This window comes from Empidonax traillii, unplaced genomic scaffold (genome assembly GCF_003031625.1).
Source record: "Empidonax traillii isolate 1590-97213 ecotype Southwest subspecies unplaced genomic scaffold, ASM303162v1 scaffold962:size224488, whole genome shotgun sequence".
In the NCBI taxonomy this organism is placed as follows: Eukaryota; Metazoa; Chordata; class Aves; order Passeriformes; family Tyrannidae; genus Empidonax; species Empidonax traillii.
The window spans coordinates 141,323-156,644 of record NW_020956155.1 but is presented as its reverse complement, the minus strand read 5'-3'; the positions used below and the strand labels follow the sequence as shown (position 1 = coordinate 156,644).

General features: G+C 51.0%; 1 long non-coding RNA gene across 2 annotated transcripts in view; it reads right to left on the bottom strand.

The window, feature by feature from the left end:
- Nucleotides 1–15,322, bottom strand: part of LOC114067788 — a 60,160-nt gene that overhangs the window by 37,839 nt on the left and 6,999 nt on the right. The window contains exon 2 of one of the 2 annotated variants that reach the window (XR_003573472.1): nt 12,189–12,268. The exons of the other annotated variant lie outside the window; for it this stretch is intronic. This is a non-coding gene — a long non-coding RNA (uncharacterized LOC114067788). The remainder of the gene's footprint in view (nt 1–12,188; nt 12,269–15,322) is intronic. 2 annotated transcript variants of the gene reach the window in all.

The following is a 15,322-nucleotide window of genomic DNA, read 5'->3' as shown; positions in this document are numbered from 1 at the left end:
CCAGTGCTGGGCAGAGGGGCAGGACCCCCTCCCTGACCTGCTGGCACTCCTTTTTCTCTCACAGCCCAGGACACCCCTGCCCTTTGTCACAAGGGCTCAGGGTCAGGTTGGTGCCCACCAGGACCTCCAGGTCCTCCTTCCCAGCTGGGTGGCCCCAGCACAGACTGATTCCCTGAGGAATTGCAGTGAAACAGCAACTGCAAGAAAGAGAAACACTTGCAGGCCACTACAACGCCCGCTGTCAGACGGGAAAGCTCATCCCCACAGAGCTTAGTTCAGATGAAGGACAAACAAAAAAAGGCACAGAGAGCATCATATGATAAATAGGCATAATTTTCTCCAGTAGTGAAGCCTGTCCTCGCTGCAAGGACTTGCCATTTCCTCCCAGCACAAATGGATTACTCATGGACAAGAGAAGCCAGGGGCAAAATTAACTCTTGGAGCCCAGCATGTCCCTGGAGATGAGCTCAATCCCAGCCTGCACCTTCCCTCCCAGCACACAGACCGGGAGCCTGATGGCCTCTTTGATTGCTTCCATCAACCACAATAATTACTTTAATTTTTAGCTCCCTGATTTTGGCAGAGACTCTCTTAAAAGCCGAAGGAAGAACAATTAAATGCAAGAATTAAGTGAAACAAGGTGCCAACAAGGGCTTGGTGTCTGCCCCTCTTCCCTTAAGTGGGGGGTGGAAGATTAAGTGCTCAGCACATGGGCTCCTGAGAAAGCCTCCAAAGGGAGGAACCCTCAGAAGAGATCCAAAAAGCCTTTTTCTTAATAGAAACCATCCAGAACTTTGCCAATAACAAAGCTAAATCCTCCCCAGCAGGACTGGGGAGATGGAGCCTTGGCTTCAGCTCCCTCGTGGGGCTCAACAGTACAAATCCAACACGGCAGGGAGAGCAGCCTGGTCAGCCCAAGGTCTGCTCTGATGTTGTGCTGCTGGGCAGCCAAACATGCAAGTCACTAGTCCAAGGAGTACAGAGTGCAGTAATTTATGGAATTACCTACCTATTTATGGAATTCTGGCCACGGCCCTCCTCCTCAGGATTTTAACGTGTTTATTCATTGGACTTGAGGAACCCACAAGAGACGTTGCTGGCAAGAGGGACTAGGACACAATTCCTTCCCTTTTATGTTCTCACGTGCTCAGGTTGGGGTGGCAATGAGGGACACAGCACCTGTGCTTCACACAGCCAGACGGTGCTGCAGGTTTCTCACCGAGGATCAAAGGAGTAGGAAAACAACACCTTGGTCCCCCAACGAGCCCAGGATCCCGGGATCACAGTTCTGATCTTAATTTAATTTCATTCATATTTTTGAAGAACACAGGTCATCAAAAATTGCCTCTTACTCAAGAATAACAGCTGCATGACAGTCACATTCCAAGTTTTCTACTCATTCCTGAATTCAAAAGCAAGGCCGAGGAGATGCACCATTAAGTCCAGTTTCCTTATTTTTGAGAACAGGTATAATTACCCCCAACTTCACAGAAACCAGCCACTCCTAGAGAAGTGACCTGACAAACAGCGAGATGACAGAGGCAGCAACAAAAAGCCCACTCACCCTGCCACTGGTCTCATGCCTCACAAAAAACAACTGCCTTCCCACCCAGAACTAAAGGTTACAACTACAGAGAGAATGAGTCAAGCCGGAAAGACCTATTTAAAAAAAAATGGGAAAAAAATGGAAAAATTAAAAAGTTTTATGAAAACACGCAGGTTGTATAACGCAGGAGAGAGAGAGAGAGAGAGGCCATTTCTGCACTGCACCTTGTTTGCTCGCGCTTTGTCTCAGCTGCCAACCAACAAATTAAATACTTCACTTAAAACTTCGCTCATCTAGTACCTTTAATACTTCACTTAGTCACTAGAAACAGAACATCTGTTTTGCTCTGAGGCTTTCGGCAGTGACTCAACGTTATCTGCAGTGCTGGACTGCTGGAGATGAGCGCTCCTGAGTTTTTCCCAACCCCGCTCCTCCCCACCCCTTAGCAACAGGGAGGAGAAATCAGCCGGCCTAAAAAAAAAAAATTGCATTGCAAAATCAATGACAGCTGGATACGAGTCGAGGAGGAAGCGCAGGACGCGGGGAGGTTTCATCCTCAGCTGGGAACAACCTGGCTGAGCTCCCTGGGATCGATACACCTTTGGCCTTCCGGGCTCTGGAGAAGCGGGAGCCTCCCGCTGCGTTTACAGCGAGCTCGATAAACGCGCCGCAATTAAAACGACCCCAGCGGCCTCCCGGCGTGTGTGCACCCCCCGACAAGGTTCATCTGTGATTTAACCTCCGCTCCAGGCTCCAGGCTCCAGGCATCGCATCTCCATTGGCGGGGAAGCTCCCGAGGTGGAGGCACAGCTTTGGGGGGAGAGGATGCGGCAGCAGGAAATATCCCGGCACCCAGGGACCCAATTAACCCGCCGATAAAAGGCTCCAGCGTCCCATTACCAACGGAAGACGCTGCGCCTGCACAGAGGCACGCCTGGGAAAGGGACTCCAAGGATAACATATGCTGAGTGTATGTGCAGGGGAAGAGCCCGGGCACGGTGATTCTTGTCCTGCTGGAAGGGAAGGGATCTGGGCAGCGTCCAAGTGAGCCGACGAGCACATCGTTCAAAGCCACTTCCCACCCCCACCCCGTGCGCAGGGATGATCCTGCCGCTCGTTCAGTGAGTGAGTATTTCCCCTGGAAGAGCATCGGGCATAAAGCAAAGCCAAAGATCTCCACCTCACCCAACGGGGGCTATAAAACAGCCCCCACGGGTCTGAAAGGCGGATACTCAGGTTGGCTTTATGGGCGTTTCACAGAATCACAGAATTCGGTTTTATGGGGTCTCACAGAATATCCTGAGCTCGAAGGGTCCCACAAGGATCATCAAGCCCAACTCCTGTTTCAGTCTTCTCCCCCACCAGAGGTGGGCACACCACACTGGCAGAAACACAGAATCAATTTGGGTTGGGAAAGACTTCAGAGATCATCAAGTCCAACCTATGACCAGCCCTCACCTCGTCACCCAGCCCAGATCACTGAGTGCCACTTCCAGTCTTTCCCTGAACACCACCAGGGATGGTGACTCCACCACCTCCCTGGGCAGCCTATTCCAATGTTTAATCACCCTTTCTGTGAAGAATTTACTCCTCATGTCCAACCTGAGCCTTCCCTGGCACAACTTTAGACTACAAGGGGTTTACTGGGAGGGTTTTATGATCCACTTCACCCTCACATGAAGATAAGGGCACTGCCATTGAGGATGTGGATATCAATCCACTGGGGAACAGAGGTCCAAAGGGAAATCTGAGGAAATTCCCTACTGCTGGTTCCCCCTGAGCACTTTAACCTCCGAGAGGTTTTCCTCTCCTTCAATAAAATCTTAAAACTGAGTGTGGATAGGGAGACAGCCTGAGACCCTCCCAGTGTGCAGGACAGACCTCATCCATGAGCCATTTAAATCAGTAACTCCAACAGCAACACGCAGCAGGTCTAGGAAGCAAGGTCAGACCCGCACCAGCACGTACCATTTTCTCCCCAGACACTTCTCAGTCTCCAGCATGGACTGCTTCAACCCAGGGACCTTTATATTTCCTTACCAAGAGTTTATCCAGTCACCTCTTAGATCCATGTACGTTTTTGAGCATCCTACAACAAGCAGCAGCACAGGCTGCCCAGAGAAGCTGTGGCTGCCCCATCCCTGGAAGCGTCCAAGGCCAGGTTGGATGGGGCTTGGAGCAACCTGGTCTAGTAGAAGGTGTCCCTGCCCATGGCAGGGGTGTGAAACTGGATGATCTTTAAGGTCCCTTCAAACCCAAACCATGCCGTGGTTCTGTGATTAACACAAGCGGTGGAAGTGCTTACAGACACTGACAGCACACAGAGGGAGGAGGTGCCACCAGGGCAGCACCATCATCTCCAAAAATCACGATCCCCAGAGCTCCCAAAGCTCTTGAGCCCTCACCCCAGACACTTGACAGCGTTTGACACAGACCACAGCGAACGAGTGTTGCCGTGCCAGTCCCCAAGGATTCAAACTGGGCTCCTCATCAGAGCCTCTGCGGGCAGCGAAGCAGCAGAACTGGTTTGCAAAGAGAGAAAAGGGAAGAAAACACAGATGACTCTGATAACATGTCTAATTAATAAAGCATAAACGAGACGGGCTGGTTCAGGCTGGGCGTCCCATCTGCTCCGACTCCGGCCGGGATGGTTCCCATCTCCACGAGCACCACTTCCCATGCAGATATTCCCCTGTGCTGACAAGCCAAAGATGTGCCTTCATCACCCAGGCACGCACACTCTACTGTGGTATTACTGCACATCCCTGTGCTCTTTTCCTTAGGAAAAAGGGGATGGACAACGAAAAATATGAGTGACCAGTATGTAAAGGACGGTCCTGAGGCACCAAGGCCACGTCCCAGGAACCAAACACAAGGGTTTGGTATGAGTTTGCTGCATCTTCATAGTCCTCCATGTCCTCTAGAGAGGTACTAACCTATCTTTAAAGACTTAACCCCAAAACAGTTAATATTTTTTAATCTGTTGCATTTTGACGTCGCCATCAGCTTATGTGAACTTCTATGGTGTAAATGCTGATTTATAAAGATTTATTTGTGGAGTGATTAGGTCCAGCTCCCTAAGGCTAGCAGTTAAAATTATGATGCTACAAGATCAGGTCCAGACAAGGTCTCGATCTCTGCATCTTTCTGGTCCTTCTTTTGAAAAAATAAGCGGAGAAGACACAAACAGGAGACTCCCAGTAATGGGAAACATCCAGACACTCTCACCAACGTGCACCCTGGCCCTTAAAAGCTTCAACAAAAGGAAAAAGAGAGTAACAAAAGGGAGCAACAGGAAAACAGTGGCCAAGTGGTGCTGATAGTTCTGGTGCTTTCTGGGGACAGGCTGACTCATTGTCCCCAGTTAAAGCCCTAACACCAACACCAGTCAGTCTGCTGGCACTGGGAGCTCATGGGTTTTGCAGGTTTCATTGCCACAGGTGGATTCAGTGAAAATGGAAACCTTTCAAAGCGAGTAAATCCTTCAGAGGCAGAGAGGAGACTACAGCCAGTTCCAGGTAAGCTTCATCACTACATCCATGGCCACACCAGCTGTTGGCACCTGCTCCCAAAAAAACCAGCAAGAATCAGACCCTGAAAAGATAATCCACTACATTCTTTTTTAAAAAAAATGGGAGTGAATGAGCAATGTCCTATTGGGAAAGTCCACACCACACCTACGATGGCAGAGAAGAAAGAAATCAACCTGGTGCTCAACCCAGGCAAAGGGGAACGCCAAGGCTTTATTAGAGGAAAATCTTGAGTAACTTGGATGCAAACAAGCTCATCTCCACCTGGGATGCCAAGATCCTTTCACTGTCTTCCTACTGAAGAGGTATGAAAGTCGAAAAGGTCTGACCTGCACTCAGGGCTGGCTCGAGGAAGGACCAGGGAGGATTTGCCATCGCAGGAGAATCCGCAGCCCGAGCCACCGAGCTCCAGCTGGGACATCCGACCCTTATGGCTCCCTCCAGCCCAGCTTCTGTCTCCACAGCCCTCAAAATTCAACAGCAACAAACTGCTGCTCGTAAATCGCAGTTGCTACACCGAGAATTGTCGCACATCGCAGTGTCAGAGGAACAACAACGTGGCGATGGCGAAATCCCGCGGCACAGATTTGTTCTCCAGACTCAAAGCTAAATGCAGACAGAGCATGTGGGTGGCTGGAACTTCATCCCGAGGAGGTCAACCAACACAGGAAGCCTTAGCTGCACTGGAATAGTTAAGATTTCAGGCAAACTACTTAAAAGCCAGCAGTTCTCCTCAGGAAATGGACAGTAAGTTGCTGGCAGCATCCTGGAAGCCTTTCCTGTGACCAAGAACTGGTCAGTGAGGAATGGAGCTAACTCAGGTACAGGCACAAAATAAAAGGCCCCAGAAGAGAAGCTGAACTGGAACTTGCTGACTAAGCTGAGCTGGTCTGGGGTGGGGGGCCAGGGGAGCAGCCAAGAGCTCTGGAATAGGCACAGAAACAAGTTTCCACGGGAGTATGTTGCTTTAAAGTCAGATGTATGAGATCATCTTGTCCCCTTGAGTATGTTGTTTCCTAATGTTTTGCCCAGACCGATCGCAAATGTCAAAAGCAACGGTTGGTTCTGCTGGTTTTGGGGGTTTTTTTGGACTACCCTGAGTCCCTGCAGAGCCAGTCGAGGATGGGAATTGTAGGCTCTGTTCTGTCTTTCACATTACAAATGCAATTACCTCTGCAGCCTGTTTACAGCGTCTCCTGTCAGGATGATTCTGCAAGAGGCTGAAGGAACAGCTTGCCTTTCAAAGGGAGTTAAGAAACATTCCTGCGAGTCCTTCCCTGCTCTGTGATCACGTGCTGATGAAATTTAAGAAAAGTGCAGTCCCGAGGGAAGAGCATCCCTTGGGGAAAGCTGCTCACCCTGCCTTCTAAAACGGATGTGAAATGCCCTTGCAAAGTACAGAATTTCCTCCGCAAAAATCTGAACCCTCTTGCTTTTCAATCCTCTCACCCAGACAATGAAGAAAAACCTTCAGTACAAGAAGATTTTGAGATGCAAGAGACAGTTTGGGGATGGGCAGGCTTGTCCTACCTGGATGCAAGAGATGCCAGGTCAAGCAAAACAATAAATGTTAAGGCTAGTTCTGCTCCTCTTCCCAGACATGAAGGCAGCAAGCATCTTGGAGTTAGCTCTTGGATAACTGCAAGTGGAAATTAGCACTACAAGCTGGAAACATCTGGATACAGACAGTTAAACAAGATAGTATCAGTAGGTCACATCTGTTTTCCACATTTCCATTTCAGCCTACCCAGAGGCAGGAGTCGGGCGCTCGGGGCACCGGCCGGAGTCGGGAGCTCTGTGGTGGGTTACCTGGGGTTCTCTAAGCTGGATGACCACACAGGTCTCTGCCACCAGGTGGGAGCTCCTTTTTTCCTCCACCTCCCACCCCAGGCAGTGCCAGAGCTGCCCGTGCCAGGCTCTGTGTCAGCCACAGCGGGATCAGCTCACCTGCCAAAGCGCCAGCCGGGACAGGGTGCCGTGCCGGAGCCTGGCCCCGCGCCAAGGAAAGCAAGCTGAGGTGCCTTGCCCCATCACCAGACGTGGTCCAACATGTGCAGAAAGGAGGGAACAGGAAAATAAACTCTTCCAGAGCAACACCAACTCCATCTTACATCAGCTCAACTCTGTCACGAAACGGCCCGTCAGCTCCTCACGCTTTCCTTTCCTTTTGGCACCGGGGCAACAGCCCTCCCTCAGCCAGGGAATAACCAGGGAGCTGTGCCTGAGCCCCAGAGAACACCCCATTCTGACAAGACAGGGCTTGACTCCCCTGTTATTAAGCAGGAAGTGGGAATTCTAAGTACAAATACTAAGGGTGAAATAGGCACAGCTGGCACCGAGGTTAAAGGGAGGTTGCAAGACAGGACTGAAAGAGAAGAGGGTTAGATTGGATATAGGGGTGAAGTTCTTCCCTGTGAGGGTGGGGAGGCCCTGACACAGGTTGGGCAGAGAAGCTGTGGCTGCCCCTGGATCCCTGGAAGTATCCAAGGTCAGGTTGGACAGGGCTTGGAGCAACCTGGAATAGTGGAAGGTGTCCCTGCCCAGGGCAGGGGGTGGGACGAGATGGGCTTTAAGGTCCCTTCCAACACAAACCATTCCATGATTCTGTGACTAAACCACCGATTTCAGCTCACGGCACATGCCTGGTAATCAAAGATGACAAGGTTTAGCAGTTTATTATTAGTAATGAAGCCTTTCTGTCAGGAAAATGTAGAAGTGTTGCTTTCTCAGCTGCCCACTACCTACAGTGAGCTGAACAAGCCCCACTTCCCAGGAAATAAGTTCCTTTTGGATCAGGCAGTGGACAACTCAAGTGGGAAGAGGTCAGCATCACGAGGCACATCAGGTCTAATCACCAAGCACGAGACTTCAGGCTCAGGGCATTTCAAAGGCCAGCATTTCTCAATAAACACGGGAGCACCAACTGCTTTCATTTCACATCCCTCCCCCTTTCCCCAGGGGTGACAGGCAGTCTGGTGTGACACAACAGGAATACACCAGCCCCTCCCTGGACACCAAATCTGTGAGCGGGGCTTTGATAAATGGGAGGAGGGAAGTGAAGGAAAGGGAAGTGTAGGAAAGTTCATGGAAGAGAGCTCACAGAAGACAGGAATAATAAAGAGTTCAAACTCGGCAGCCAGGAAAGACTTAACAAATAGGCATCTTTGCACTCAAGAGCTGCTGACAAACAGCCCTGCCCAGAGGAAAGAAAAATCACAAGTGGAAGGATTAAGTGGGCAAGTGCTTTGACGTAAGTGTGATTTTGTCAACGGAGATAATTTAGGGAATGGGTTCGTAAAAGCAGAGGATGCCTGTGAGGAGGACTGGCTTCAAGGCCAGGCTGGATGGGGCCTGGAACAACCTGCTCTAGTGGGAGATATCCCTGCCCATGGCAGGGGGCTGGAATGAGGTGGTCTTTATGGTCCTTTCTAACCCAATCCATCCTAAGAATGGCAGCACCACTTGGGAGCTCTCCTGCACGAGGATTTTAAGGCGCCTGCTCAGCATCGCTGGGATCTGAGCAGGGAGAAAATTCAGCCCAAATTTAGACCTGTACGAGCTCAGTGCCTCCAGCTGGCACACCTGCAGTGCTGGAGTTTGGGATTCTGCAGTGCCACGTGCCAGGGCATGGGGGAGAAGAGAGGGTTTGGCAGCTGGAGACCAAGAGGGAAGGAGGAGACAATCCATAACACAAGCCATGAATTTAGCTCCAGAATAGGATGGGCCGAAATTGCACCCAAAAATAAATTCAAGTGGCTCTTATGAGCAAGGACAGATTTAACCACCACACACATCTTCAGTTCCTGTCCCCCAAACCGTCATTCCCAATGCTCTCACTTCTTTCTAGATGGAGATCCAAGCGCCTCTGTGACCAGGCACAGCTCAGAGCAGGTTTTTGGGGTCAGATCCAGGATGGAAGCGACAGAGTGTCTGAAGGGAGAGCACAGTTCAAGTGCTTTGAAAGCTCTGGAGTGCTTTATTCAATGTTTTGACTGCTTCAAAGTAAAAGCAGGGCCCAGCTTCCAAAAATACGTGAAGTAAAACCATCAGCAATGAGAAAAATTGATTCTAACGTAACATCCAACACCACGGTTTGATGGGGTCATTTGTAACCTCCCATCAAGCGACCACAGGCAAATTGGGTTGGTCAGGGATGCTTCAGAACTGGCTGAAGTGCAAGAGGGTGACTGGAAGAACTTCCTCCAAGAGGGACACAAACACCTCTGTGCCTTTGACAGTTTGTGCCACAGCAACTGTCAGAGGCCACGCAGCCTCCCCAGGGCTTGATTTGCTCTCCAAAAGTCTCCAAAAACCCACCAGAATGAATGAGCCCAAGGGTCTGAACTTTGACTCTCCCCAGAGCAGAGGCTGCAGGACCTGTGGAGGGCGGTGGAAGGGAAATCAGTGTCCCTGCTGCTCATGGTACATCTGCTTCAACCCTGCAGCCGAGGCTGGCATTCCCACCTTTAATAAGGACAGGGAGGGACATGGAGCACTGAGCTCTGGATGCCAGGTGCTCCCTCGGGAGGTGAATCTCTCAGTGAGTCACATCAAAGCATCCCAGAGGAGCTGAGCTGCCACTTGTCACCTCCACAGCAAAACAATCCTCCTGCCCCAACAGCCCAGTCCTGTCAGTGCAAACGAAGCTCCAGGAATGCTTGAAAAGATCAGTAACAATTCCTGTGACAGGCAAAATGGGGGGGAAAAAAAAAATGTGGAAGTGGTAGCCCTCTTCCTACCCCTGGGAAAATGGCATGGCCATGACCATCCAGGGGGCTGGAAACAGCTGAAGTGACGTGGAAAAGTGTTGGATGGAGGATGGGACCGGTCACAGCCACAACAAGCCTGGTGAAAGTATCCCAAGATGACCTTTCCATGCTGGACTGAAAATTGTGGAATAACAGCCACAAGGCCATGGAAGCTGCTTACTGTGCGACCACCCGTGTCCTTCATTAGTTAATTACTGACATTTCTATGACTCCATCGCCTTAATGAAGCGGCAGGAGGGGGAAAATTCAATATCAAATATAAAGAGATCTCAGCTGGGCAGCAATACCTTCCCCTGGCACGGGTGGGTGGAATTTCAGCACACAGGAGCTTAAATTCCCTTAAATCCCTGCTACCTCTCTTGGCCTGTGGGCACTGAACAGCCCAAAATGAAATCCCCCCTGTGCACACACACAGCACCACGAGCCCCCTCAGAGGATGAATCCTTGAAGGCTTCAAAACACAGTTTTAAAGATTCTCTCCCGAACTGAGCCAAATTGTCAGTGGGTGGGATTTGCACCCTCCAAACACAAGAGAAGCTGTGGCTGTTCCATCCCTGGAAGTGTCCAAGGCCAGGTTGGATGGGGCTTGGAGCAACCTGGGATGGTGGAAGGTGTCCCTGCCTGTGGCAGGGAGTTTGGAATGCGATGGTCTTTAGGGTCCCCTCCATCCCAAACCATTCCCATGATTCTGTGAAACTTGGGCACCCTGGATTATTGGCAGCACAAGGCAGGAACTTGTTTTGGGCAGCAGAGACACTTTAAACAGATCAAACTACAAGTTTTGTGTTCTGGTCTGCTGTGCTGCCCAGAGTCACCTGCCCAGTCATGTCACCTCTAATGAGTCCACAAGCCACCAAGCCAGGCCCCACCTCGCCAGAGCCTCTTTCCACATGAGCCAAGCACGTTAATCTCCAAAGATCCCATGCTGGCAACTCCAAATCCCCTCCACAAAAATAAAACCACTCCAAATTACACATACCAAAGCAGCCGAGAGCGAGTATTGAGCAACTGCAAAGTTCCTGGCTTCCCTTAAAACCAGTCATGGTCTTGCAGTAACTTCAAAAAAAAAACCCAAAAAACCCATGGAATAGGTCAATTCCCGGGTTTTGGATGCAGAGGAGCTCGGCCTTCCCGTCACTGCTGAGGCTGCCTGGCTGCAGCTTCCAGCCAGCCATCATCAGACCTGTGTGGCTCATCTCTGAAGCACTTTTTTCCCCCTCAGGACCTTCCACCTCTCCTATCCACTTGTGCACAGACTCCCTCGTCCTCCGGCCACCAGCTGGTCAAGCCAGCTCAGTTTTCGCAGTCAAAATTCAGTTTCTCAGCCTTGAAGTTCAAAAGGAGGGAGAGATTCGTTCAGGGGGCTGGGCTTCCTGGCTTTGCTCCAGGTGGGGGTTGGTGGTGGTAGAGAGGGAATGGAAATGGATGTTTTTGGAGACCCTAATTACACGCTGTGTAATTCCTCAGTGGAGGCTGGAGGCTCTGCCAGCACCCTGCCTGCAACTGCTCTCACACTCAGGACCAAACTATTTTCAAAAATGATGAGCACAAACGAGCTGGGTGATGGGTGAAGGGTTTCATTCAGGTTTGCAGTGAAAAAGAGCCATCAATCTACCAGGGTTGTGTCCCACAGGAGCCCAAGAACCCCCCTCGGCAAGATGCTGAGAATCCCCAAACCTCCTCGATATGGACAAGGGGAAGGGGCTGGAGCAGCAGGAGCAGCTGAGGGAGCTGGGGGGGCTCAGCCTGGAGAAAAGGAGGCTCAGGGGGGACCTTCTGGCTCTGCAACTCCCTGACAGGAGGGGGGAGTGGGGGGGGCTCGGGCTCTGCTCCCAGGGAACAGGGACAGGAGGAGAGGGAACGGCCTCCAGCTATGCCAGGGGAGGTTTAGGCTAGATATTGGGGAAAATTTCTTCTTGGAAAGGGTTGTCCAGCCCTGGCACAGCTGCCCAGGGCAGTGGTAGAGTTCCCAAAAGCCATGTTGATGTGGTACTTGGAGACAGGGGTCAGTGTTGGCCTTGGCAGTGCTGGGGAAATGGTTGGAATCGATGGTCTTAGAGGGCTTTTCCAACCCAAACAATTCCATGATTCCATGATTTACATGGGAATGCAGACCAAGCAGCACCTGGCAAGATCAGGTCCAGCCACGTGTTTCAATTAACACTGACTTAAAGCTCCAGTGAAAGCAATGCTGGGCAGAGGAGCATTGCAGGGAATGCAGCAGCTTTGGAAAATGGGAGAGGGAATTTGCAGGGAATGGTGCTGGGGCTGCAGCCCCTCCATGGAGAAACCACCACCCTTCCTTACAGCACGTTCCTGCTCTGGAGCCTGCTGCCAGCTCACCACGGGCTCCTCCTGGAGCAGCATCCCAGTGTTGGGCAACGGGGCAGCATCAGGTGCTCCATCCCACACTGCTCACTCAGCTGTGTGAGAAGGGAACGAGGACAGAGCGCTCCAAGGTTCCCCTTTCCTCGCCACAAACAGGCCGAGATCCAGCTGAGGATGCATCCTTTTCAGCCAGCTCCCTGCATTTCACAATTTATCTTCAAGTTTCCACAGGAAGAGGGCAACATATGGGGAGTTACATAAACTCGAGCAACCCCCACAGAACATCGTGGAGGGGAAAAAAAAAAAAGGCAAATACCTCTGCACAGGCACAGAGCCCGGTCTAGAGCAAACCCTCAGCTGTGTCATGGGTAAGAACTGGACACAAGCAGCAGTATCAGATAGTCAGGTGCTTCCACAGCCTGCTCTAGGTGGATCAAGAGGTCTGTCCCCTTCGTGCACGTGCACACCGGAGTCACCCAGAGCTCCCCTGCAGCCCCGGCTGAGGGACATCAGTTCCTGCAGGGACCCCCACAACAGCCACCCAGAGGGATGGAGACGCTTGAGGACCCTCCAAACCATTTTAATGTGCTGAGGGACCCAGGTGGAAAGTGTTCAAGCAGCCAACAGGTCTGTCATCCTCTCTGGAGCCTCGTCCGAGGAGGGGATGGGAGGGATGAGAGAGGATGAGTGTGCCTTTTAGTTACCCCCCCCCCCCCAGGAAAGCAAAGATTCACCTTAACCCTTCCAAAGCTGCCTTTCTCTGTCAGTTAGCTCTTGCCTATTTTATTATCTTAGTTTTTATTCATTTGGATGCTGAGTTTTGGGAGGCCAGACGTGCCCACTCAGCACAGCCCGAGTCCGGACACTGCTGCTACACAGACCAACAGCTGGGCCACAGATTCCACCTCCAGGCACCTGCTGGAGTAAAAAAAATAACTCCTACACAACCACTGAAGACCAAGCCAGGTACAGAAAGATGATAAATGAGGTTCTTTTCCCAGGGGACAAGGGACAGGGCGAGGGAAAACGGCCTCAAGTTGTGCCAGGGGAGGTTCAGATTGGATAGAAGGGGAAAATTTCCTCACCAAAAGGGTTTCAAGCACACTTCTAGATAATCTTAGAAAACAATTTAACCTCTCTAATCCCAGTCTCAATCCTCCAGCTAGCTGAGTATCCAAAACCAAGCTGCTGCCACCAAAGATCCCACCCAGTATTCCCACCCTGCCTGGAATGAGGATGCAAATTCTACACGGCAACTGGGATTAAAAACATCTATTTTGCCTGTAGCCAAATAGGTTTAAAGTCTCCTCAAAAGAAAATCTTGAGGATTATCCATGCTTTCCAATTTATTATTCATTCGTAACTCATCTCTGTTCATCTCTAATTCATCCTGGAGGGGCTAGCTTTAGTGTCTGCCCTGGGAGGGGCATGAAGCTCCAGCATTTGGACTAAAGTTGTACTTCTGAACCTCCAAGAGCAGCCAGTTTGCAAGAGAGTGAAATCCAGAGGCTCTGAGACACACCACATGTTCAGCAACACTGGAAAACACACGTGAATATATTTATTTTCAGGCTTCTCAAAGACATCCGCAAGAGCTTCGCTTCTGGAACCCAAGTGAGATGATTATCTGCTGGCCTGATAAAAACATGACTCAAATTGTAGAGCAGCAGGGAATTTTTGCAGGCTGTCCTGCCATGCGCTATCACCAGAAAAAATTTATGGTACCTCAAAAACCTTCAGGTCGAGAGCCAGGATATCCCTGTGCCTGGAACAAGAGGCTGCGCTTTCCCAGAGCGCTGCTGGAATCTTCAGAAACCACTGAAATGCTCTTCTTTTATTTAAAAATGAAACAAAACAAAACAAAAAAAAGGCAAATCCTGTTCTTCATATTTCTCCTCTTACTCAGTGAGATTTACTTACTGGAGGTTTGCAGCCTTCCAGAAACCTCTAACAGCAGTAGGACTGCCCCTTTTGCCCCATGTTTTGCTGAGTGTCTCGGGTCACCCTGGCACCAGCAGCCAGACCTGAGTGTCCTCCTGGCTTTTCTTCCACCCTTTTCACTGCCTTGGCAGGTGGCTTCTTCCTCCAGCTCCATTTCTCCTGTCCCTGGTCCAGGGCTGGGTCTGCACAGCAGAGTTTCTCATGGATGGAGTAAGAGCAAGCAGGATTTACAGCTGGTTGCAACCACGCTGAGGCCAGGAGCAGATTTCCTGGCTGCAGAACCCTCTCTGACAAGCACCACGGTGTCATTTACTGACACAAATCGGTCCCATCAGCCCTGAGCCGGCCACAGGTTGTGAATGAGGTGTTTGAAATCCCCCAGAGTAGGAATTGAGACACCAACTCTAAAAACACAAGGGTGGAAAGCAAGGGATGGACCCCACACATTCCCAGGGATTAATTACAGGAAGATCTCTGCTGCTTGGTTTACAAGTTCACCACTGTGGCCTGTTGGAGAGAGTCCAGAGGAGGCCACCAAGATGATGAGAGGGCTGGAGCAGCTCTGCTGTGAGGAAAGGCTGAGAGAATTGGGATTGTTCAGCCTGGAGAAGAGAAGGCTCCGGGGTGACCTAATCGTGGCCTTCCAGGTCCTGAAGGGAGCTGACAAGGAAGATGGAGAGGGACTATTTGAAAGAGCCTGGAGAGACAGGACAAGGGGGAATGGCTTCAAATTGAAAGAGAATAGCTTTAGATTGGATATTGGGAAGAAATTCTTCCCTGGGAAGGTGGTGAGGCCCTGGCACAGGTAGTTCTGAGAAGCTGTGCCTGCCCCATCCTTGGAATTGTTCAAGGCCGGGTTGGGATGGGGCTTGGAGCAATCTGGGATAGTGGAAGACGTCTGTGCCCACGGCAGGGGGTGGGACTGGATGATCTTTAAGGTCTCTCCCAACCCAAACCATCCTGTGACTGTATTATCAGCGTCCCCAGAAGATGCCACGCTGGGTGCACAACAGACAAGTGAGGATGGTTGGGTGCCATTCCTGGGGAGACCCTCTACAAGCTGCCTTCTAGGGCAGATCCCCAACTCCCTGGGATCAGCATCTGAGCACAGGCCCAGGGAGACATCCTGCCCTCAGCAGTTACTCTCTGCAGCCCAGGAGCAAGGTCACCTCGGATGGGGTGGAGCCCAGAGCCAGCCAAACCCCTGG